The sequence below is a fragment of the Daphnia magna genome, linkage group LG3, assembly GCF_020631705.1.
Source record: "Daphnia magna isolate NIES linkage group LG3, ASM2063170v1.1, whole genome shotgun sequence".
NCBI lineage: Eukaryota > Metazoa > Arthropoda > Branchiopoda > Diplostraca > Daphniidae > Daphnia > Daphnia magna.
In genome coordinates, this window is record NC_059184.1 from 11,857,544 (window position 1) to 11,884,542 (window position 26,999).

Genomic DNA, 26,999 nt, shown 5'->3' on the forward strand with positions numbered 1-26,999 from the left:
CTTATGAACAAAGGTAAAGTTTGGCATATGTTGCCTTCATGAAACAGGGGAACAAAAATTGATTGGAGATATTATTCTTCATTCCGTTTGGCTGGCTCCTCAACCCCTCTTCGACTGTCTCTCCGGTTCGATCCTGACCGTGGCGACAAATACGCAACATTTAGGAAAAAAATATGTGAGGGTTTGAATGAGACGGGAGGATTTAGGGATGGGTTAGAAGACCCTTAAGGTCTCTCTCATTCTTCCTCATACAATTTAAATTACCCTTCGTGATCGCTTCGCGATCACTCCGGTAATTTCCAATTGTATAGCGGAACCCATTCCGCTCTAGCCTAAGGGTGATTTTAAAGATTACGCGTCGTTTAAGACCGATGTTGCAAATGTTGCGTCGACTCCTCGATTTTAATACCGACTAAATGTCGTTTGGCTGGCCCAATGGCCGGCCTGTAATATCACATCTATATGAAGTCCCCGCGTGACGGCCAACGAGGATGCCGCACTTCAAGTCGAATGAGCGCTAAATATCGTTGTGTCGATCCCCGCCGATTTCACAAAGTTTTTAATCCAAGGGCCAACTGTATTGCCCGTTAAGCCTCGCTTACACTAGTGGTTTTTTTAAGCTTTTAAGCTTTTAATTTTAAGAAGTTAAGGTATTATTATAAGATATTATATATGTAATGTTATTTATTATAAGATATTATTTAAGTATATTATATTATTAAAAGATTAAGGAACTAAAAGCTTAAGAAAAACCTCTAGTGTAAGCGAGGCTTTACTGGCCCGAAGGTCTAAATGGTAGTAGTAAAGAGCATTCCATCAATATTTTTTGGCCGGCTGGTACTTGTACGGTCAATGTAAGACCGTAAAGTCGCTACTGGGCCCACGTCCGAGTCCGGGCAGGTGGCCAGCGAAAATGACTGCAAGGGCCCGTTTCACTGCGCTTTTCGGGGTTTTGATAGGGCGAATTTAACCGAATTTTCTGAAAATTTTACTGATGAAAACGGAATGGAGGCCAGCTCCGACACTCTAAGCAGAGTAGCTAAGGCCAACAAGGTAGCCAACTTTCCTACCAGCGCGGCTATTGGGAGTGCGCAGTTATCGCCCACGGAGGTATTAAAATCAAAAACACGCGTAGGGTCCCATGTTACCTGTACTTGGGATTGGGTTGGTTACGGTTATGGCACCCTTTTAATAATTTGATGATAAGCAGGGGCTGCCCAATTGGGCACTCGTCGATTGGTTGTAGGGTAACGGAAAGCATGGACCAATGAATATTGATCAAGCTGTACGATTTGCAGGTCGTTTGCAAATGGGCCAGATAATCTGAAATTGAATTTACATTGCTAGAAAGGGGATTTTTATCCCGCAAAACACACAAATCGCACCAACTGTTCCATGCCGATTCATACGCTGCGTTGGTGTTGGCGCGGCCTCCTTCCAAGAGAAGCTCGATAGCTGGCTCCGAAAACCCTTGCTGGCTGTAGGAACTCCGGAGAGTCTCCAAGCGGCCAGCTTGAGCGCACCTGATTGGAGTAATGGGTGAGGTGTGCCGTGTACCGACGTTACGAGGCTCTCCGATGGTAACATTAGGCGAGGGATATCGCAAGCGTGTTCCAGTAGCACCGGAAACCACGGTTGGCCTTGCTGAATTGGACAAATTAAAACGATTGTCGCTTTCTCCCACCACAGCTTTTCAATACATCATCTACAAATTAATGAAAAGGGGGGAAACGCATAGCCTTTAACTCGATCCCAGCTAACTGAAAACGTGTTTACGGCCATTGCACCGGGTTGTGGCTTCCATGACACAAATTTCGACAATTGGGCGTTCCACGGAGCGGTAAATAAATCTGTGTTCATATCCCAAACCTTCCGGATTTCGATAAAAGCCGAAGGGCTCAGCCGCCAATCGCTGGCGTCAGCTTCCGCCCTGGATTCTCGATTGGCGACAACATTCAGCTCGCCCGCCAGATGTACTGCCTCTAGTGAGATGTTGCGCATCTCGCACCAGTCCATCATAGTTTTAGCCGTGGCCGTAAGAGCTCTTGATCTGGTGCCACCGCATTTGTTTACGTAACTAACTGCGGTTGGATTATTCAAAAAGATGCTGATCGCTACGTTGCTGGAATTTGCCCCGAAGGCCTGAATCGCGAATAAAGCTCCTAGTAACTCAAGCTCGTTTATGTGCTTCTCTCTGTCGCTTAGTGTCCAAGGGCCCCGTGTAGTGACACCATTGCATGCGGCCCCCCATCCTGATAACGACGCATCAGAGAAAATTTCTATGTCCGCATCCCTCGGGAAAAACGTTTTGCCGCTACATTTTTCGATGTTGGCTATCCACCACTTGAGATCCAGTTGGGCGCAGGGGGATAGCCGCACCTTAGTGTTGAACTCGGAGTTGGCCCGTTGCGCGTTTGAAATATAAAATCGCTGTAGGCTACGGTAGTGCGATTGAGCGAAGGGTATCGCCGGTATAGCCCAGCAAAAATTTCCTTGGATGGAAGCCAGCGTCCGCAACGATACCGTTCCCTCGGCTAGGGCCAACTCGCACATTTTCTTTACTGCTTCTGCCTTTGATGTGGGTAACGCGAATGATAAGTCTATCGAACTGACGACGAGTCCCAAATATTCTATCACCTGAGAGGGAGTAAAAATGGACTTCTCTTGATTAATTATGAACCCCAAAGCTTGTAGTAATTCCACCACTACCTTAAGGTCTGCTAGGAGCCCTTCTGCTGAACCGTTCAGGATCAAAATATCATCGAGATAAATAATTATCCGGATGGCTCACCTACGCAGAAACGCCATGACTACCTTCAAGATTTTAGTAAAGACTCTTGGAGCCGAAGAAAGTCCGAACGGCATACATTTAAATTCGAATATGCACGTCCTCCACCTGAACCGTAAAAATTTTTAATGAGAATGAAGGATCTCAACTGTAAAGTAGGCATCTTGCAGGTCTACTTTGACCATCCAATCACCTTCCCTGATTAAAAAATGGACCGAGTCAAGGTTCTCCATTTTAAAATGCTGATATTTAATGAAACGATTGAGCGGTTTCAAATTAACTATCGGTCGAAATTTTCCCGCCTGCTTTTTCTTAATGCAGAAAAACGAGCACACGAAGCCGTCGGAGCCGTCCATGACCTCATTTATCGCTTGTTTGGATAAAAGTTCGTTAACTTGTTTGTCACAAATGGCCGTCATCTCTTCTGACATAGTAATTTCAGACGGGAGAAATTTTTGAACAGGCTCGGCAGTAAACTCTAGACGCAAACCTTCGCTAACTGTCTTAAGGACCCAAAGATCATCCGTAACCGACGTCCAATGGGAAGCAAAATTCTTTAGTCTGGACGCGACGCCCATCGGGGTCGTACTTCCCCCGTAAAGACTGGAATGAAACATACTCGCTGGTTTACTGACTGATTTGGAACGGGGTTTAGAGTCATCTTTGCGAGACGCCAAAGGATCAGGATTTAAATAAACATACCTTCGGCCCCCTTGCAGCCACGTATTGTGGCGTTGACTTCTGCTTCTGCCGCTCCTTCTGCCCCGGCCACCTCTTCCGCCTCGGCTGACTTGAATGCCGTCGAAACGTGGGGTCTGGTGAAACGATGCGACCGTCTGCTCTGGGGGAAAACGAAACCGCCTCGGATTCTGAGCTTTGGGTTCAATAGCGGCTGCAGCTGCTGCCGCTACTCTAGCTGCTTGAGCCAGAGTATTGTCCTGACTAGCGTCCGTCAACATTGCCTGCAGATATTTTTCTGTGAAGAGGAAGGAACGCGCCTCCTTTCCGCTTTCAAACGCATCCGGATCACGCAACAAATATTCCGATGCGGGTTCGGCGAACGCTATTACGGTGCTGTGACGCTTTCGTGTGATATGAAAAAATTCACGGGGTCATTGCTGAAGCGCGGCCTGTACTGATCTTTTCGCTGCGTCACTACCTGGCAAAGAACTTAAACGAGAATAGAGATCGATCAGGCTTTAATCAAAGAGTCTTCCGTCGCATTAATTGTTTTAAGGAGACCTTTGTCGGGTCTCAACTTCGCCCGCTGGCCGATCCATCCGTCCAGTATAGGTGGTTTGATCGCAAATTCTGTGTCCACATACTCAAGCGGAAATTCTTTCGATATTGCCTTGGAGGCCTCAGTCGAAATACCGTTTGTCATCCAGCATGAAATCTCACCGGAGATGGCTTTCGAGACGGCCGTGGGGATTTTCTGGCACTCACGACACGAGGCGTTCCAGGTACGAAAGAGTGCTCATCTAAATTAAAACTTTTGTTCGGTTGGGGCCCTTCGGCGTATTCTAATCGCACACCGTTTTCGTCGCAACAAAACCCTCCTGAATCGTAAGGGCGGCCCTCCTCAGTATCGTAGTAGAAACCGTCTTCACCAAAACGATAAGAGAATCCTTCGTCGTCGTAGCAAATCCCATCGTATCTATACAGATAAAAACCGTCCTCGCCGCAACGGTACTCACGTGCCTCGCCCTGGTCATCGCGCATTGCGGACGACTGCCAGTATCACCTGCGATCGTTTGCTTCGTCAAAACGTCTTTCCCGATCGCCACGACCGTCACGTTAAAAAAATTGGTCGAACCGGTCGTAAGATCGGTTGTTGTGGAAATCTGAGTTAAATTCCGAAGCAAAACCTTCGTGCTCGGAATATCCACGATCTCTGTTAGCCCACTGCGGCACGTAACGTGGCGAAGCAATCGGCGATCTATCTCTCTCGTGGAGTCTAGGATGTCCACGATGTGAGTCGATTCGAAATTGACGCTCACGGACTCTCTATCGATCGACGTTCCGCTGCTCGAAGCCACCGGCACGTGGATCGAAAACCCGACAGTAAAAAAATTCACTCGGCGGTGGTCGGTTTCTACTGATCCTTGACATTATGTCTGAGCGTTGTTTCCTAAGCGAAATCAAAAATGAGTCTGAGATAAAAGAGGCGTTGTACGGGGGAAGAGGGCAAGGTGGCCTTCAAAATCTTTAAAAGGCTAAAATAAATGAGTCTACACCCTTAGGGTAGAGCGGAATGGGTTCCGCTATACAATTTAGATGATTCAGAAATTTGTCTGCCTCCCAAACGTGTTGCCATCGGAATGGCTACGTTTGATCAACTGGAAGCTTTAAAGAAAGCGGAAGCCGGAAAGAAGAAGATTTCTGAGCAAAAAGGACCAAGTTCACCTTTTGCTGATGATAAAGATATAGAAGCATTTCGCATAGACTGTTTGAATTTTCGGAAACGCAGCTGTTGAATCAGGTTTTTCAATCAACAAAAACCTTTTGGTTGAAAATCTCAGTGACCAATCATTAGTAAGTCAAAGGATCGTATATAACAGTATCCAAGAGTGTGGAGGCTCACTTAAGGTCAAAATTTCTCAAGAAATGATTCAAGAAACCCGCCGTTCATCTTCGAGATACAAGATTTTTTGGAAGAAGCCAAAAAGATAAGTAATGATTGTAAGGAGTCTGAGGAAAAAGCGGCAAAAAAAAACTTGAATTGTTGCTTGAAAGCGTAACAGAAGAATTGAACGAACTAACTCACCGCGCAGCGGAAGATCATTCCGCATTAAAACGAAGAAAAAGAGAGCTCCAAATAGAGTTAAGAAATTACTGATCAGCCCCCATTTTTTCACAATTTTTTCAACGAAAGTAACCTTTTCAAGAAAAAATATTTATTCCCGTGTTATTTCCCATATTGGTCGCAATCAGTTGTTGGTTGTGATATCCTTTTGAGACAAGAAAGACTAAGTCAGTTCATTAAACCAGGTCGTATGAGTGCAAGCGCTTGTATTGTTTTCAACGTAGTGTTAGAGGGCTCCGGAAACAATTCTGGAAATCGATTAAATTTGGTACTGGAAGTCAGGGAAAACGACTAGAATTTGACCATTCTGCTAAAGTGGCAACTCTGCTTATGGAAAAAGCAATTAAGGACAATATGAAGATGTTTTTAAGATATCCTTCAAGGGATAGTTATGGACAAAGAAATTTAGGACTATATAGAGATGTCTTTAAGATATCCTGCAGGGGACACTTCTAAACAAAGCAATTTAGGACTATAAAGAGATGTATTTAAGATGTCCTGTAGGGGACACTTATGAAGAAAGTAATTAAGGACAATATAAAGATGTCTTTAAGATGTCCTGTAAGGGTTCTTATGGACAACCCACACGGCACAAAGATATCTTTTTTTTTGTGAAACAGATGTAAAGTTGTAAAAAAAAGTTTGTACTTTATATAACTTGCTTATATCTTAAAGTCAGTCTATTGTGTTAAAAAATGTCCGGGCAAATCATATAAAAAAGATTTTTAAAAGTACGTTTGTCCCATAGATTTTTTTGTCTAATGTTCATCTTTAAGAATAAACATCATAGCTTTCTTGTACAAATCTTAGCAAAACGTTATCTTAAAGTTTCCTTATTTATAAACATGTTACTAAGAATACGTACTGTAGATAACCTAACGTTACCTACAAGATATACATGTACTATATATATATACATATATATGTGTATTTTATATAGTATATATTTATGAATTTTATACAGTATACATATATATATATATATATAGATATTATATATATACATATAATGAAAACAAGGTATACATGAATACGATGTTGCATATTTTGTATTAACATACAACAATATCAAAGATAGGCAGTTTTTCCTGGCGGTTACAGCAATAATAAAGACAAACTACATATCTTTGTTTTCCACCAACTTTTTCTGCTTAGCAGCCAAGCGAGTACCTGCCTTTGTGACAAATTCTGCGCTGAGTTTGTTGAGATCACTCAAACAAAACGTTGGCGTAAATTCCACCTTCTTCTTTAATTGCATCTGTAACATTTTTAGAAATATTACATCACATTTGTAACGCCAAACAATACATAAAATATCGATTGGATATACGGATTCATAAATTGATATTTACTATAAATAACCGAAGGGAGCCGGTAGGTTTGCAAGCCTTTAATGTCCTTTGGTTTTTTTCTATTGGTTTTATGCTGTCCTTTCCACGTTAACTGATTCAATAGTTTGTCGGACATAAAGTAACGCCATGCCGTTCTTAAAACTTTCCCCAGATCATTTCCCCCCAATGATCGGATTATGCGGATCTAAAAACAAATTTGAAAATTAAGTAAAACAATTGTATAATGTAAAACTTACCGTGCGATGGAATCACTTGAGCGTTGTAGCGTGGCCACCACGTGCTGAAAACTTCCTCCCTTTCAGCGCGGTTTTGTGCATCTTTTATGGGCCAGGCACATTTATTGTCGCTAAACTGGTACCAATGCACAGGCACAACAACAATTTCGTTAGATTCAATAATTTTTACCACAAAAAACATCATTTTTCACTCGAAATATTTTGTTAACCTATCCTTTTGCATGAGGTAAAAGCATGCCACTGACGCAAGAAAAATTACAATTGAGAAATTAGGTTACCACAACTCTTTTTTTGTAACAAAGACAAATACAGAGTTGCGACAATACTTTATAACGCATTTGATTTAAAGGGCGTGAAATAGATAACAACAGCAAAAAAATTATATAAATAAGTAAGACTTAAAGTAAATAAGTATTTTAATAACATAATTGCGTTTCATTTATTATAAATATATAATAATATACATATCTACATATATATACAGTCATGCTTGTTTCTTAGTTTGACAATTGAAGTTTCTTTAGCAGGCAAATGGGTCTATATCCTTTCATTTTGTTTGGACGGAAGGGATACTATGGTGCCTACCATACCCTCGTTTTCTTTCCATTCTTCTCTTCCTCTACCTTTCAGTCAATTTTCCTACTTTTAATTTTGCACTTTTTTCGCGGGTTGCAAAGAAAGAGAAATAGGAATAGCATAAAGGGGTATGGTAGGCACCAAAGTATCCCCTCCATCAAAAAGATATAGAAGGATATAGACCGATTAGCCTGCTAAAGAAACTTCCAAGCATGACTGTATATATATCATGTAATATAATATAATATATAATAATATGATAATAATATGATAATTTTGAGGTCATCCTTTTTACATCTTATTTTTAGCTGGATAGTGTTGACCAGATTTTCTTCCAGTAAAGACAACCTATTTAAAGCAGTTGATATTATGTAAAAAAGATGTCACCTGAAAACAACTTTTTTACAGAGCTTAAAATGTTGGCAAAAGGTACTCTTATTAATGTTATTTTTAAGACAACTTTTTTAAAGCTAAAGATGTCATGCTAAAAAGTTCTCATATCGTTGATGCCTTATTGACATCTTATTTATGGCATAGTTATCATTGCCATTTCTTTAGCCATGTCGTTTACATCCTAAAAGATATAATTTCATATATATAGTACGACTTTACATCGTTATCACAAAAAAAAGATATCTTTGTGCCGTGTCGGAAAGTAATTTATGACTATATGAAGATGTCTTTAAGATGTCCTGTAAGGGAGACTTATTGAAAAGGCAATTTAGGACTATATAGAGATGTCTTTAAGATGTCCTCTAAGGGATAGTTATGGACAAAGCAATTTATGACAATATAGAGATGTCTTTAAGATGTCCTGTAGGGGATAATTACGGAAAAAGCAATAAAGGACAATATGAAGATGTTTTTAAGATATCTTTCAAGGGATAGTTATGGACAAAGCAATTTAGGACTATATAGAGATGTCTTTAAGATATCCTGCAGGGAAAACTTATGAACAAAGCCATTTAGGACTATAAAGAGATGTATTTAAGATGTCCTGTAGGGGACACTTATGGAAAAAGGATTTAAGGACCATATAAAGGTGTTTTAAAGATGATCTGTATGGGTTGCTTATGGACAAAGCAATTTATGTCTATAGGAAGATGTCTTTAAGATGTCCTGTAATGGATACTTATGGACAAAACAATTTAGGACTATATAGAGATGTCTTGAAGATGTCCTGTAGGGGATACTTATGGAGAAAGCAATTAAGGACAATATGAAGATGTTTTTAAGATGTCTTTTAAGAGATAGTTACGGACAAAGCAATTTAGGGCTATATAGAGATGTCTTTAAGATGTCCTGCAGGGGACACTTATGGACAAAGCAATTAAGGACAATATAAAGATGTCTTTAAGAAGAGATGTCCTTAAGATTAAAAAATATCTTTAAGGAATCAAACTGACGATATTAAGTTGTCCTCAAACTGTCTTGATAGACGTCTTAAATATAGTACTATTCCCGGACATTTGGACGAAACGAAGGAGTCTAAAACATTATTTTGAAGACATCCTTAGGACATCCCCACTCGGGACATCCGGACATCCTTGGATGTCATAAAGATAACCCGTTGCTATGTGGGACGTATTTCACAAGGGGAAAAAGTCGGCAATCACTTACACCAACCAGCATGCCAGGCATGCTAAATACAAAACCCCACTGGCGCTCCGTAATAGGAGCTTTCGCCATCAGTTTTATTATGAATAAAGTTGATCAATCGACACCCTTTTACAATAACGCAGCTCATTTTTCCTTACAAACAATGTAGACAATACCGTTTAAAATTAAAGTTGTTCTGCTGTGTCTGCAGCGTCTTATGGAGAACAAGCTCCTTCACGTTAAAAAATAAGCTTAAGTAACTATAATTTGGATTTCTCCCCTTTTCTTTACTACAGTGGGTATGTTATTCATTTCTTCATTTCCAAAATTTTTTTTCTAGCCCCAATTCCTTTGTAGCAGACAAAATTCTTGCAGGAAACCAAATTTTTTTGCTAGAAGAGACGAGACAATTAAAAACAACAATAAAATAAAAATAAAATAGATAGAATTAGGGCTAGAAAAAAGTTTGGGAAATGAAGAAATGAATAGCGTACCCACTGTGATGAAGTCCTCTCAAGTGAATGCATTTCCTTGGTCCAACATGATTCTATTCATGAACCCATGTTACATGTTTGTGAAACGTTTACAATTTACCGAATGATACTAGCAATAATTTTGTGTGAAAGGTAAGTGAACGAGCTACATTTGCCATTTTAATATTAAATTCATGGGTATTTAGTTTTAGAAAACCGCTAAATTTTAATGTTAAACGATATTGTTTACAACTTTCCTTTGTGATTCCGTGGTGTATTATGAAACCCTTTTACAATAACGCAGCTCATTTTTCCTTACAAACAATGTAGACAATACCGTTTAAAATTAAAGTTGTTCTGCTGTGTCTGCAGCGTCTTATGGAGAACCAGCTCCTTCACGTTAAAAAATAAGCTTCAGTAACTATAATTTAGATTTATCCCCTTTTCTTTGCTACAGTGGGTATGTTATTCATTTCTTCATTTCCAAAATTTTTTTTCTAGCCCCAATTCCTTTGTAGCAGACAAAATTCTTGCAGGAAACAAAAATTTTTTGCTAGAAGAGACGAGACAATTAAAAACAACAATAAAATAAAAATAAAATAGATAGAATTAGGGCTAGAAAAAAGTTTGGGAAATGAAGAAATGAATAGCGTACCCACTGTGATGAAGTCCTCTCAAGTGAATGCATTTCCTTGGTCCAAGATGATTCTATTCATGAACCCATGTTAGCAAATTAATTAATTATTTGGTTGAGAATAAACACAACACCCTTTGTCTTGACTTCAGGACATGGAACAGCGATTACTTATTTGCTTAGGAAGGCCATTATAACTTATGCATTTTGTTTTTTATTTCTTTCGATGACACATGTGATTTTACTGATTTCCAGGAAGCTTTACACTAGTAGCATTCTGCAAATTTTTTATAAGTATTGGTGATTTCCATGTGGCTGGTTAAGAGATCGTCGTGACAGGTGCTCAGTACTTACTAGCATTCTGCCGTCATAGGGATATCCCAGCTACGTCCTTTTGAACCAAATGGGTTATCCCATCCGACGTATAATGAAGGTCACAGGGACATCCTAATGTCCGATTTTTTAGACTTTCTTTAGACCATCCATTGGACGTCCTGAAACAGACGTCCATTGGATATCCTTCATTATACATGCAATGAAAAACCACAAAAAAGAAAAGCTTACCCCTGGGATCAAACCCTACTTCTCTCTTATTTTCTATTCGGAATCAGCTGCTTTAGCAACTCAGCTATTCTGACGATCACTTCGAACTCAGATATCTGATAATAATAACTTGTTTAGAATAATGATGATTTTTTTTATTGTATTATTTTTTTTTAGCTAATCTTAAAATTTAATCTTTATTCAAATGAAATCTAAGTCACTTTAGCTATTAAACAAAGTAACTTTTTTATGTGACTATGTATAATCCCAATACTACATTCTACTATACTATTCAGTTCAGTTAACTTTATTTCACCCTTATCCACTTAAAAACCCTGTTATTGCCTCATTTCACTCGCACTTGGCCCAGCTTAGTTAATTGAATATAGGTAAGTAAATTAAGTTTAGTTTAGTATATTTGGTCGGGTAAAATAGACTTTAACCAGTTGGTGATACCACTCGCTGATGCCAAGTTTGTTTCTGAAACATAAGCAGGGTTTGTCAGAGTTTTTCAGTTCAGTGAGTGTATGGACTAACCATTTCCTTTTATATTTTCCTAGGTGCAGCGAGGATATAAGCGATGAGGTTTGTTGTCGGTATATTGCCTTGTTCATTGACCTGCCTGTATGCCTGTTTATTCCTATGGATGTTAACATTACTCGGGATCCAGGAGATGAGTGTGTATGGGTATCACCATCTTTAAGACTGTTGAGTAAGTCCCAAATTTCCTTAATTCTTGGGTTGTGGTTTTGTTTGGGGGCAGCATTGATTGCCATCAGTGCTGCTTGCGCGTTTGAAAAAATGTAAAGCTGTGGGGCCCCTGGCTCTAAATGGTAGTAGGCTTCCAGGGTTTAGAGGATGCCGTGTAGCTCGGTGGTTTGGATATTGGATCCAGGTCTAAGGAACCATGTTTCTTCGGATTTTATGTCTGGTATGGTGTAGACACACGAGATGTAGGCAGAAGTGACGAATCTATCAGAGAAAGCTACGAATGTTGTCTGTTGGAGCTGTTTGGTAAAGCTATTAAACAGTGCATGGGCTTTTTTTTTGTTTTTTGTTGCGTCTGATTTTGACATGGCGAAGAAAAAGATGGAGTGAGAAGGGGTTGACAACGGCGGGAGGATTTTCCTTTGTTCGGAATAATCAGGATTGGCTGTGAATAGATGATAGTCGAGGGCAGCTATCTCGCTGAGTGCAGGGGTGATATTGGACATGCTTCTTGGGGGGTCATGTTGTTGGGATTGATGTTTCCCATCTTGATAAGATGGCCAGATGCAAGCCATTTCATTCTTCTTTTCGTCTTTTCCAGGCCGAGATCAGCGTAGAAGATTTAGAACAATCTCGTGGCTTGCGATGTCAATTTTAGCAAAGTTGGTGGAGCTCGTTACGCCATAGTCTATGATGACGTAGTTCATTTTTGTATGCACGATTTCTTTAAAGAGGGTCGCTAAGGTATGGGTGTTGGGGCCGTATTTTTTAGGTGTTAGGACGTTGAAGAGGTTTCTCATTCTGAGGCATTCCATTCCATTTGCGTTTACGTTGGCGAACTACGTTAGCTCCTAGTCGAAAGTAAGGCCAATAAATTTCGCACCGTTGGTCGGTGGGATGTGCCTACCATGGATCAAAAGTAGCGGACTGGTCGGTATCTTGCAATTGTGTGAAAAAATTTAGGAGAGTTCTGATTATTCCGCCAGAAACTCGTGATCGTATTTACTGCCCTACTTGTTGTCGGAAATTCCGACGGACGAAGCTCACAGCCCTCGTCCGGGTGGTGACCCTTAATAATCCCGCCACCGAGGAAAGGGAAGTCGAAGAGTGGAAGCAAACAACTTAAGACGGTCTACGGCTCGCAAGAGACGAAGTTAAGAGGCTGGAGCGCGAGACAGTGACATCGGAACTGCCTGAGTGCTTTTCCATATATATGGAGACACCTGTTGAGGCTGAAAGGAATGACGTGAAGGTTGAACTCATTGAGGCGGAGCCTGCAGAGTGCTCCCGCCAGAATATTGGGTTAGTTTCCGCAGGGTTATCGGGAAGGTTACCGATCGATAACCGGTAAGGAACATCACATCAACTGGTGCCCTCTATTCCAGGATCGGACGCTCGAAGAAGATCAGACAACGGTTTAGTTTTTCCCATGTATATAAGGGGCTGTTCAACCGTGGAAATACACTCACTTTTTTTCACCGAACTCTCGAGTCAAGTTGACTTTCTTCCACTTAACCCCCTGATTTATACAGTTAAGGTCGAGGATTTCTGTCACCGCCGTTCTCTTAAGCCGGTCCAGCCGTCAGCCCAGTTGCCGAGCCAGCCTGCGACCTGAGACGACCGAAGCCGACCCGGGGTCCAATTCATCACCGCGAAGAGTAATACTCTAGCGACCGCAATCTCTATTGAGCCCGATAAGGTCCAACAGAACTCTCGGCATTGCTCTAGCCTGACACGGCGAAGGAAATACCAAGGACCTCTAGCCGTAGCCAGATCAAGGCGAAAGCTGTGGCTCCTGAAACGTGCTACGGCACCAGATAAAAGTTAACCACGTAAGATCATACCAATCCGGCAGGCTCACCCCCGTAAGACCCGACTGACCATCTGCGCCGGCAGTTAACTGGCCCTTCGGAAGATAATTCCTGAAACCTGTAGACCTATTATTTTTTGGGCTAGAGTATTTTTTCTGCGCCGAAAACACCTTTTACTTGTGCGTAAACTGCCATATCGTCAGCTTAGTGAAGGGTAAAAATTTCCAGATTAGCATAGGTGAGTAGCATGCTAGTAATCAAATATCCGAACACCGCTTCGCCCTATGGAGTGCAAAATGACACAGTGGCACGTTTTATAATTTTTTTTTTGCAGAGTTGCAATGCGAGATGGATTGTATACTCAAACAGGTGCTCAAAATCATGATGCCCAGTTTGGAGATATCGAGTAGCTGCTGATCGAAGGATTCAACGGGAAAAGAGAGCCATACAGCCCTTTTCACCTATAACGAACAACGAAATGCTGAAGTCAATGGAAGTAAGAAAATGAAAAACAGAAGTCATGAACAAAACTAATAATTCTTTGAATACAGACAAACCATACATGGCGATCTGTTCTTTCATGGAACGGCCAAAAATGGTCCTTCGAAATCGCATTTTTCCAGTGTCAGACAATCTGAATCTCTCGTGTTTCAAGTGTATCTCAGACGTCTCAAAATGACGTGTTTGGGACGTCTCTGGAACGTCACTGTGTTATTCGGGAACACGGGTTAGAAATAAACTCTGATGAGGACGAAGTGCTTAAATCCCCTGTATCTACATGAATAAAAAGAGTTAAAAAATACATAGAAGTTATTGAAAAACAAAAAGCTTTATCATTTTCCTTTTTTCTAAAAACACACATTCATTTTTTACGATTTCCAGCCTGGTTGACTTTCATTACGGTATCCTCTTAGTTATTTTTGTTCAAGTTAATTTCTCCGTGTTGCTCGTATTTGCTGTCACCTCGCCATTTGCTGCTACTTGTTGTCCGTTCGCCCAGCCTTCTTGACCTGCAATTTTCGCTGTTGCTGTTCCGACTGTTCCAGCATCCTTTATCTTCTGCCCAGCTACCGTGTGAAAATCAAGACCTCGCCTAATGTAAAAATTAAAAAATTCATCTTTTTGTTTTCTATAGTCCGTTGTGTGGCGGCTGTAATTCATATATGTTTGCATAGCTGGAATTTCCAGCCTGCTTTCCCCGTTCTTTACGGCAATTTTTTCCATACCAAATATATGGAGGAATATAAAACAAACAATTTCGTCAACATAGCTGGTGAAGGAAAAAGACTCCGAGAAGTCCTCAACCCAATACGAGTTCCTCTGTTTGAAAAAAGAGTCACGAATTTCAACGTGACGTTTAGTCGTGGTGTATGCTCATGTAAATCAAACTTAATATCCAATAAGGCACACCATTTAATGGAAAGAAAACGAATTGACGTCAGGATATTTGCCTGCTTTTTCGGACAAGTTACATTCCCACCGCCGAGGGGGAGTACCCTTTATGACGTAATCGAGGCTAAAATTGAGGTTAGGATTGATGAAAAACTGAACTGAAGAAACGGCGAGTAAGTGCATCAAACTCGTATTGATAGAAAACAATGTCATGTATTAGAGGCTGATGCGGTAGCAATAGCAAATGAGGTGGTTTCACATGAAGTTAGCTATAATGACGACGGCTTTAGTTAGGTAAGAAATAGGGAAGAGCTCACTCTCGCGGTGAGTCTCAGACGATTACATTGCTTCACTACATATAGTTGTCGCTCCATAAATGGTTTCAACAAATTTAAAAAATTCATTTTCCAAGAAATGAACAATAGAGAAGCAATCATTTTGTATCAATTTAAGTATAAATATTAGCGACTTTACCAATCCACTGAATGATTTTACCTGCCACACGTGCGATAGTTTTACCACCCGACTTAGGGACGTCGTAACCGGCTGCACGACTAAAAATTCAGTCAAGTTCGAATTAGTCATTATGGAAATTTCAATTTCTTTTCGCGTGACTGAGACACATTGCCTTTTAAAACTATCGTGACATCTGGCAGCAAATCAGCCAATGGTAATCGCGTTTCTAATTCAAGAAGCTTATTGCATTTGAAAATGGGAAAACCTCTCTCAGGTAGCCGATGGCTTAACTTTTTTAGTCACCAGTTGCCTTTCTTCAGTCGACTCTATTTTAATCTTTTCTTTTTTTCAGATGAAGGAAAGATAATGCGTCATGACTGGAGTTTTGATTTTTGAGTAACTTACGTTCTACTTGAACAAATGTTATCGAATCGGATTTGTACAAGCCTCTTGTCACGCGTTGAACAAAGAATGTGTGGCATCAAGAAACCTTATTTTTCGTTATTCTTTTATTACATAGCCATCCAAATCTGGTATTAGCTTTCAAAGATATCCAACAAACGCGAAAAGATTGTTTCAAACTAACAATCATCCGTTATTGGTCATCACAAATTCAGCAATCGAATTTGCAAGCAACATTTAGAAAAAGAAAGACTAATAGATGGAACCGAATATACGCTGACACTTAGGTGTTAGGCCAGTCATAATAATACACTAGAGTTTAACCGAGTCGGCAGTTCATACATTTAGAACTAGCATTCTGAAATTGGTAAGTTAAAGTTAAAGCCGGCCCAGCAAAAACCGCTGTGTCTATTCTCATCTAAACGTTTGGGATTTCTTTTTTAAGATATGTTTGTGGTTTTTCTTCAATTTCCTTAATTAATTATGTCGATTAGATGAAATTAAAAAAAGTCGAAGAGACAATATCACGCGATTTTCAAATGGCTGAAAACGGTGACTCGATTAGCCGTGAACACCAGCCCAGAGGAAAAGGAACAGGAAAATCGTCAGAAATTCTTCCATGCCTCAAGATGGTTATATCTAACTATCCGTGAGTTTCAAGGGCAGACTAGGAAAAGCTTCAATGTTCGAGTAAAATAAATAAAAATCTATAATTCACTTGGGAAAATGCTAAGAATTCTCCTAATTCAATTTGGTTGCCTGCTGAGGAAATAGCCGCTGAAGTATAATAAACTCAAAAATAGTTTTAAAACATGCCAGATTACTTTATTTATAATAAAACTGATGACGAAAGCTCCTATGACGATTATGTCGACCAGGAAGAAATAAGTAACGATGAGGTGGAAGGGAGCGAATGCGGAAGTAATAGTGATAACGAGGAACAGGTCGGGGAAACAGATGTGGCATATTTAATAGCAATGCATCATGTTTCAGAACTCCATCTCAACACGTAGCTAAGATTCTCATATTAAATACACTTTCTGCTACGATTCCATAAAAGCAAAATTTGTCCGCCAATTGTATCACGTCGTTTTAAAATTAAAATTCTCTATTACCATCTCTTGTCTGTATTGAATGCAAGAAACGTACATTTCTAAATGGAACTAATATCCCTTCTTATTATTGCAGTGAAATATATTACACCTTGTTCTTTTATCATTTCATTAACTAAATTCTGATAACATTTCGTATGCTGTGTGGGTTCATGGGGATTCTCAGTAATTTAGAAATATTTAGAGTCATTTCATTTTAAAAAATAGATCCCAATGCACCACTAGATGCACTGGATCACGAGGTATGAATAAATGATAATCTTAGGCATGATTAGTAATGTTTAATGCTCAAACGAGCATTCTAAAGTTTCGAAGTTTTGACACATTTCCCCTTCCCCGAAATTTAAGCAAAAATTCAAAAAAATTCTTTGTGACCTTATTCTTGGTCGTAAATTCAAATATCTTATAGAAATGTAAAGTTACTATACTTACTATACTCTCGACAAGATCTATCCCATTGTGTAAAATTTATCATACAAAAAAAGGAAAACCAAAATTTTCAAAAAGTGATTCTTCTTTCCCGTTTTTGTGGTTCAGCGCAATACTAAACCTGTCTGACAAAACGGAAAAGTAGAATCACTTGCTTTGCTCCCAAATTCCTGGAACCGTCAGAAAATAGTAAAAGAAATGCAGTGTTCAGATTTTTTGGCGAAGGAAGCGATTAGTCTTCGAAATGAAGTTGGGATTTTACCCAAAATTAAATCGAAACTTTCGGGGAAAAGGCTAAGCGATTCAGACCTGTCCACCATCATACAATTTTACGAAGAAAACAGCAAGACTAGTCCGGGAATGAAAGACGTCATCATGATTAATAGGGAAGGCGAACGGGTCCCAAAGTTCAAAATGTTAATTATAGATAGTATTAAAGAGCTGTACATTCGTCTAAAAGAAGAACATCCTGCAATCAAAATTGGCCAGTCAAAATTTTTTTCCCTGCGGCCAAGATGGTGTGTTACTTCTAAAGCTACAAACACTTTGAACGTGTGTGTCTGCATTTACCATCAAAATCCAAAACTCATGTTGGCAGCTTTGAACCCTTCTCTCAAGTACAGGGACATGTTTTCAATGATCGTCTGTTCTCTCGATGACGAGAACTGCATCTACTATCAAGATAATCCCAATCTTCGCTGCAGAAACTGCACTGATCCAAGTGTCCTCTCTGAATTTTTACGGTCACAACTCACTGGGGATGAAGTAACTTATTCCGAATGGATTTCAGAGAACGGCCAGACTGTTATGAAAAAAACCATCGATACAGCGGATGATTTTGTTGAACAACTTTCGTCGAAACTGCAGCAACTTTGTAGACATCATTTCGTCTCACACAAACAAGGAAAATTTTTTAACAACCTGAAGGAAAATCTGAAAGAGGACGAATGTTTAATTTTGCTTGATTTCGCTGAAAATTATTCACTGATGATTCAAGATGAAGTCCAGTCACACCATTGGAGTTGTCAACAGGCGACGCTTCACAATGTGGTTGTGTACTATGCTGCTGGCGGCACTCTTTGCCACAAAAGTTTTTGTTTCATTAGTGACTATTTGAACCATGACGCACAGTCTGTGCATTCCTTCATTCAAGCGCTGGTTCCCAAGATACAAGATCTTTCTCGTCTGATCCAAAAGTTCCTGTTTTTCAGTGATGGTGGTCCTGCTCACTATAAAAATCGTTACAATTTCGCCAACCTTTCCTTCTTTACCGCGGACTTTGATGGACTGAATGCAAAGTGGTTTTTTTCGGCAAGTGGTCATGGCAAAAATTCTGCCGACGGTATTGGAGGAGCCGTGAAAAAGTTGGGCAGACTAGAAGCCAAACGACGTCACGTCACTGAACAAATGTTGACGCCATTAGACTTGTTCAACTGGGCTAAAGCCGCTATTTCTGCCATCGAATTTATTTACGTCCCTGCTGCTGAAATTGAAGAGTTGAGCAAGAAATTAGAACGAAGTATCAAACGCGCAGTTACCATTTCCGGTACTCGTTCATTTCATGGCTATGAAACCACTTCAACTCCTGGCGAATTAATAGTGTAACAGTAAGTTGTATTGACGGTTCACACGACTAAGACTGGGGGCTTGATACACGACAACGGGGGACTATATATGGGGGGGAAACACTGACGTCACACGTCCGGTAGAATTGCATACCGGATCACATAACGTGGTCATTGACCACGTGACATCCCCCCCTCTAGCTGCATTCGTCCCCGAATACATTACTAAAACAAACAACACAAAAAAAATATAGACCGAAAGAAAACCGGGAACATTGCTACATGATACAGTCCACATGACACCCCCCCCCCCCAAAAAAAACATCATCCCTATGCCAGATGCTCAATGGACGACTCCAGCTCGCGCTGCGTCGTCAAGCAAGTCTCTTCATGCGCTGCCATACGGTTGTCTATTTCCGTAAGGCAATGCATGGTACTCCACCGCCGCGCACGTCGCTTCTTAGCTTCTTCCTCGACGAACTCCTCCACCACTCGTAGGCGTTCCCGAAGGTCGGCCATATTAACGTCTCCTTTTCTCCCTCGGCACCACTGGATGCTGCACACAGCCACACTGACCATAAACAACGCTGCTCCCACACCCCATAACTCGAATGGATATGTATGATGTTCCGCCGCTCGTTTTCCCCTTTCCGAATCGTCTACTTCTAAAGCACGGATAGTTTTACCAAAACTAGCTGCGTTCGTCAGACTGCCGCCGATCCGTTTCAAGGACGCTTCTAATGAAGCCTGCAGCGATGAGTTCGTAGATTTCCCGCTCGTCATGCTTCCTTGTTGTTGGGCATCTGTAGCTACAGCCCAGTTCACCCCTTTCAGACGTGGCACAAAGTCGTTCCCCTTCCTAGTGGATGATAACGAGTGTTGCCTACTGGCCTGCAAAATCCACTCATCAGTTTGAATGGAGCAACCGTGCGGGATTTCGACAATACCGACCAACGGCAGCTCTGGAATCCCTCGAATCTGTCTGTTGGGGACACTCCATTACCAGAGAGCGTGGATTATTCATTGATACTGCCCATCTCCGGTGGCCCAGGTAAATGGCTTCAGGTCCTCTCCATTCTACTACAACATGATCGCACTCCGTTTTCTTTTTGTCAGTGTCCTGCAGGAACAGCGCCATCACACAAGTCTTCTTAAAATTTTTTCGGTAGATAGCTTTACTGGGCGGACATACCGAACTCGCCTTTCCCTGGCAAGAGCGTACCTCGGCTTCCGTCAGTTCAATAAATGTTTGCCGATCCCGCCCTACCGCCAGAAATGCGGGAATGGGTGCGTAATGAAGACCCACGTTACCTGCAGCACTAAACACTGGCAACACAAATGTTCGATATAACTCAAATGTCTTAGTAATCTCAATTATTGGCAGATGAATGAATAGCCGAAGCCCGTTTGTTGTGGCCGCTACGACGACCCGGGCTTCCTGGTATGCCCTCCACAGGTCACCATTCTGCAAAGCAGGTGTCAGTGCCCAACCCCTCGCCAAAGAAGCTCGAATTTCTTTAAGAACCGATCGCAGTTGAGTAGGTGGGAAAAGTTCCGGGGGTAAGTTGCCGGTTGCCAACAGGGCGAGACCAATGCCGATGTCCTCCAATGTCATTCTGGCCCAGTCTAGAACTCTCTGAGCAGCTCGAAAGGCTTCGTCCATCCTCGCCGTCATAATCACTTGACTTTCTAGGGCGTTCACGGCACTCACCACATTCTGTCTCCATTTGTTGAATTCCTTCTCCAGTGATTGGTGCGCTCTGTCCAGCTGCTGCATGGCCAGTACATGTTCCCCGAGTTATCGTAATGTCTCATTCACTAACGTTGCATGATGAGCCACCGCACTCACTATCCCCGACGTTTCTCCTCCCAAGGCCTGCAGCTGTCCATTAAGTCCTTCTAGATCTTGACTTGTCGCCACCCCAAACAGCCAGTGCAGTGCGGTACCGCCGACGTCGATAATACCTCTCTTGGCCCTCCTGGGCCCTCCTACCACCGCCTCCCGCAGCGTGTCGTACCGTTCACGTACAAGTCCCAACAGCTCCAACCCGTCCGTCGCCCTTTCCACCATCTGCGCCCGTAACCGTGCACTCCATCTTGTTTCCTCCGCCTGCGATTCTTTCTTCTTGGCCGAGTCTGTGAACCAAAGGTGCAGTTTGTTCAGGGCGTTTTCTATGGGACTGAACGAGACATCGGTTACTACTACCCACTCCGAGTCACTAAAGAAGACCTCCCCTTGTAATTGGAATATTACTCCATCCCTCACAAAAGCCTCTTGGGAATGTCCTTGACTGGGTTGTACCCCCATCAGCGGTCCCAGTAGTCCTAGCAGAAGGAGAAGAGCCCCTACTGCCTTCTGCGGCATTTGTCCGTATCGTACCGGTGGCATCCGGGCTCGTGTCGATCGCCGCACCTGATCGTCAATCCTTTCATTTCGGGCTTCTTGCACCTCCTCGTCCCGGAGTGTAGTCTCTCTAGTTTCGGCCTCTCGGTCACGGATGTCCTTTCCCCCGGCAATTAGGTTGCTGCATTGCGGCTTTATTCTTCTCGGTTCTGCTCCCGTACTTTCTTTGTCCACCACTGTCCATTCGGCCCCTCTGACGAATTTTTTCATTTTCACCACGTGCACCAGTTCTGTCTGTCGACCACTTGGTCTCTTTACTTCGTAATTTAATGCCGACGCCTGGTGTACCACCACGAATGGTCCCAGCCACCGGTGAAGTAACTTTTCGGCTCTCCCCACCTTCCGGAACGGCTTGTACACCAGTACTTCTTCCCCTGGGCTGAATTGCGGTGTAGCTCTTTGAGTCGCGTCATAGTACCGCTTCTGTCGTTCTTGTACCTGTACCAATCGTTCTTTCACCATCTTTCTCGCGGCTTCCAAATTCCGGGCCAGTGCATCAGGATCCTCTGCAAGAGGCGTCGCGCGTACTCCCATCACTACATCCGCCGGCAACCGCGCTTCTCTGCCGTAGAGAAGGTAAAAATGTGTCTTTCCGGTCGATTCCTGAACACTAGAGTTGTACGCGAATGTAATATAGGGCAGAATGTCATCCCAGTTAGTGTGTGTGCTGTTTATATACATCGATAGCATGTCCCCCAGCGTGTGGTTTAGTCTTTCTACCAGGCCGTTGGCCTGGGGATGATAAGGAGTTGTCGTTCTATGGTCCACCTCCATTAGACGCATGACTTCCTTCGTGAACTCCGCGACGAAACACTTTCCACAGTCGGTAACCACACCCTCCGGCGCCCCATGCCGTAAGACAATCTCCTCGACGAAGAACTCAGCTGCGTCCCGGGCTGTCGCAGTTGGAACAGCCCTCGTCTCTGCCCACTTGGTGAGATAATCCACCGCAACGATGATATTCTTTTTGCCCCCCACCGACACGGGAAAAGGCCCCAATATGTCCATCCCAACTTTTTCGAAAGGTCTCTCCACGCGGATGATTTCCATGTGTCCCTGAGGTTCTACTGGCGGACTTTTTCTTGCCTGACACTGCGGACATGCCCGCACGTAGTTTAGTACCTGCTGTTTTAAGCGTGGCCAGTAGTATCTTTCCTCTATCCGCCCTAGCGTCCTCTTCACTCCTAAGTGCGCAGCCCAACGATCGCCATGGTACGCGTCTAAAATCTCCAACCGTTGATCCGGGGGTACGCATAGACGCAACCTCATTCCTTGTTTACCCAAGGTTCGGCGATGCAGTAGTCCATCAATCAGCACGAAATTTTTGTAGGCCACGGCTGTACTCCTTTCCAGTTGCCTGCGTACCTCCACCCATCCCGGGACTGCCCCTTGCATTTCTCTCGTCCAACGACGCTCCTCCTCCCATGCTGTCGTGTATACCGGTAGCAGGTCCTCTTCGTCGTCATTGTCTTCTATCCCATCCATCGGATACCGAGATAGTGCATCAGCGTCCTCATGGAGCCGCCCACTTTTATACACAATTTCGGGCTGATAGTTCTGTATGGACAATGCCCACCGTGCCAATCTGCCCGCCAATTCTTTCTTTGTTGTTAACCAACAAAGGGCGTGGTGGTCCGTCACCACTTTCACCTTTGTCCCCCAGATGTAGCTGTGGAATTTCTTCACCGCCCAAACCAGGGCTAAGCACTCCTTCTCCGTAATGGAATAATTCCGCTCTGTTCGGGATAATAGCCTGCTGGCAAAGGCAACTGGCCTCTCCCCTGTCTCCCCCTTCTGTACTAAGGCCGCCCCGATCCCGTATTCGCAAGCGTCGGGATGGATTTCGAAGGGCTTTGTGTTATCCGGGTACGCCAACTGCGCAGCTCCCATTAGCGCGTTCTTTAGAGCCTCGAAGCTTTCCATGGCCTCTGCTTCCCAGGTAAATGTTTTTTTTTCGCCCACAAGATCGTGTAGTGGTCTGGCGATTTTCGCGAATCCGTCGATAAATCTTCTATAGTACGAACACATGCCTAGGAACGCCCTTATGTTCTTCACTTTTGCCGCTCTGGAACCATCCACCGATGGGTGCGGGAAGTCTCTCACTGCCTGCACTTGCTTCGGATCCGGTAACACCCCATTTTTATCCACGATATGTCCCAACGCCCGTAGTTGTGGCTGGGCGAACGTACATTTTTCCAACTTCACTTTTAGATTTGCCCCTCTCAGACATCCCAGTACCCCGCGCAGTCCTTGCACGTGTTCGTCCAACGACCGAGAGTACACTACAATATCGTCCAGATAAACTAGACACGTTGTCCATCTGAGACCACTTAATACCACGTCCATCATTCTTTGAAAAGTTCCGGGTGCTGAACACAGCCCCATTGCCATCACCTTAAATTGGTATAGCCCATCCGCTGTGACGAACGCCGTTTTCGGACGGTCACCTTCCTTAATGGGCACTTGCCAGTATCCTGACTGCAAATCCATGGTTGAAAAGAACGCCGCACCCTCCAATCGTGCCAGAGTCTCCTCTATCCTCGGCAGCGGATACACATCACTTATCGTCACTGCATTTAGGCGCCGGTAATCAACACAAAATCTCCGCGTCCCGTCCTTCTTTCTGACCAGGACCACTGCCGCTCCCCATGGGCTGTTCGAGGGTTCGATAACTCCTGCTTTCTCCATTTCCTTGCACTGAGCTTCTATAATGATTCTCTCCTTCCATGCCCGCGCATGGGGTGATTGTCGAATTGGTTTTGCTTGCCCGGTATCTATTGTATGCTCTGCTACCGTACACAGTCCTAGTTGGTCTCCGGGCCACGAAAAGCAGTCGCCATATTCCACTAACACTTCTCGGATCTTTTCTCTGTCTGTCGGCGTTACCCCTTCTCCAATCCTGCTTTCAAATTCGTGCTCCCGAAACGCTTTCTTCTCTGCCCCTGCTGTCGCGACGGCTACTGGCGAGTCTCCCTCCTTGATTTCGGTCACTGGCTCGATTATTCCTAACACCGTCCCCTCTTCGATCCATTGTTGGTGATCCGATAAGTTGGTTATCGCCATCTGTTCGATTGTTCCCATGCCGCTAACCAGGACCTTTCCCGTCGACACCCTTTTCGTCCTCTGCAATGCTTGGGATGGTTCCACCAGTGCACTTTCGCCAAACCCTTTCAAATCTAGTGGTTGAGTTGCGACCACTTTCATCGATCGGGGTGGGACCCAGCATCCTTTCTGGACTACTAGTTTCGGTGCTTCCTCCATCATCTCCTCCCCCAGTGCTCCGAGGGCAATGTCTCCAATGAAGATCTCCGGTAGCGCCCCAATCTTCATCCGCGTTCCAAGTTTCTCCAACATGTCCTTCCCCAGAAGTAAGTCGATGTCGCCGTCCAGAACCAAAGCCTCCCCCTCGACGGTCATCTTCCCATCCGATACTAACAGCCTTGCGGCTCCTCCCGGTTGAATCTCCTTGCCGTCAACTGATACTAGACGATTTGCGCGCCATGGTGTCACTGTTATCCCTAGTTCCCTCACTAATTTGGGCGAACACACGGACACTACCGCCCCTGTGTCTATCACGGCAGCCACCCGTTTTCCCCAGCACAACACATCCAGTACTACCATCCTCTGGATGTCGATCTTCAGAATTGGCCATGCTAGCACCTCCGGGTCTCCATGCTCTGTCCCTACTAGACCAATTACTTGCTAACCCTCTCCAGCGAATCGCACCTGCTGATGCTGTTTTTGTTGTGGTGCCCCCCTCCTCGCTGGGAGCTCGGGCAGTCGCGACGTATGTGTCCTATCCCTTCACACCCGTAGCACACGACCTTTCCGTCCTGCGTCCGACCCCTCAGGCCTCCCTGACCGTTTTCTCTTGTTGGACACTCTCTCCCGATGTGCCCCTCCGTCTTACATCTGCTGCAGATAGGTTTCCCATCCGAAGTCCATTTCAGTATCGATCGGTTATCCGACCGATACTGTTGACTCTCCGCTCTTTCTCCTTGCTGTGCGGCTGCCCCTGATGCGTTCCTTGATGCCACGGCTCCCATTAGTCCCTCTAGCAATTTTTCCATTCGATCCATTCTCTCATCTCCCGTCGTTGGTGTTTGTTTTCCGACCACGCCCATCGCCCATTCCTCGTGTCTTGCTCGGGACGTCATTTCCTGATACCGCTTAATTTCTTGAAGGAATTCGTCACACGAGTTGGGTTTCAAACTCCAGAGCTTCTCTAGTAAACTTGGCTTGAGTCCTCTCCATAGGTGCGCCAATTTCGTAGCTTCGGTCATTTTCGGGTCTACTCTGCGGCATAAATCCAGGATGTCGTAAAAATACTCGATCGTGGATTCCTCGATTCCTTGTTTGCGTTCTCTCAGATTCGCTTCATTGAATCGATTCTGATTGACTGGCTTGAATTGCTCCAACAGCTGTGTTTTAACTCCGGGTACAATTGGCGGTCCTGCAACATCCTCCCATTCGGCTGCTAGTTGTCCCGCGGCCTCTTTGTATGAGTACCACTTCTGCGCTGCCCCGGACAGCGACAGCTCCACGTGGTCGCGAAGTTCTTCATCTCCCCATCGATTATATCTCCCGATTCTTTCGTATCGATGCATCCACTGCACGACGTCTTCCCCGTCCTTCCCCCCGAAGGTGGGTGGGGATTGGAATTTTATCTGTGCGGCCATCGCATGCCTTGCGCCCACTTGCTGTTGAGCTGCTCTGAATCCCCGGATGTAGCTTCTGATATTCGATGATCTTCTTCTCAAATCCGTGAAATCCCACTCTGGCTGCTCTTCTTCGTGTTCTCCCGATCCTTCTTCCTCTTCGGCGTCCTCCCACCGCTCAGTTTCCTCCTCACTGAATGTGAGATGATACTCCTGCCGAACGGATGCCGGTCGCTGCCCCTGTTGGGGTTCGTTAGCCCCTTCCTCTATTTCTCCTCGCTCTTCCGTTCCGCTTTCCCTCAGCGGTCGACTGCGCGTCCTCGCCCGCCCCTGGGATGCACTCCCGATCTCGGGTATCCCCCAACTACCCCGTGCCACGAACCGTCCCCGAGCGTCTCGGATTCTCTCCCCGCTCCTTACGTCCTCCTCTCCTATCATCTACTTCCCGGTTACTTCTCCGCTTCTTGCCGAACTCTTCGGCTCACGGTTCACTTCCCCGATTCTTGCCGTAAACTTCGGCTCACGGTTTACTTCCCCAATTCTTGCCGAACACTTCGGCTCACGGTTACTTCTCCGCTTCTTGCCGAACTCTTCGGCTCACGGTTCACTTCCCCGATTCTTGCCGAACACTTCGGCTCACGGTCACTTCTCCGCTTCTTGCCGAACTCTTCGGCTCACGGTTCACTGCCCCGATTCTTGCCGAATACTTCGGCTCACGGTTACTTCTCCGCTTCTTGCCGAATTCTTCGGCTCACGGTTCACTGCCCTGATTCTTGCCGACCACTTCGGCTCACGGTTTCCGCTATCCACGTTCCCTCAATGTACCCGTCTGCCCCGCCTTAGCCCTTTCCACCGTTTTCCCCCCGGCGTCTCTCCTTCGTTATGCTTCCCCCGATTGCCCTACGGTCGGAGCCGTGACCCCGTACCCCAACAATTTAAGGTGCTAAGACCAGTTGGGTCGTCGACTCTCAGGGGTCCCTGACAGCCACCGCCTCCGCAGCACAGAATCGAACAGAAACACAACCAAAAAAAGAGACTTACCAGAGGTTCTGCAT

General features: G+C 43.9%; 2 pseudogenes; both read right to left on the reverse strand.

The window, feature by feature from the left end:
• Positions 1-1,335: 1,335 nt before the first annotated feature.
• Positions 1,336-4,510, reverse strand: LOC116934770 (annotated as a pseudogene).
• A 2,201-nt stretch (positions 4,511-6,711) lies between these two features.
• LOC123470701 lies at positions 6,712-7,408 on the reverse strand (annotated as a pseudogene).
• Positions 7,409-26,999: the final 19,591 nt, after the last annotated feature.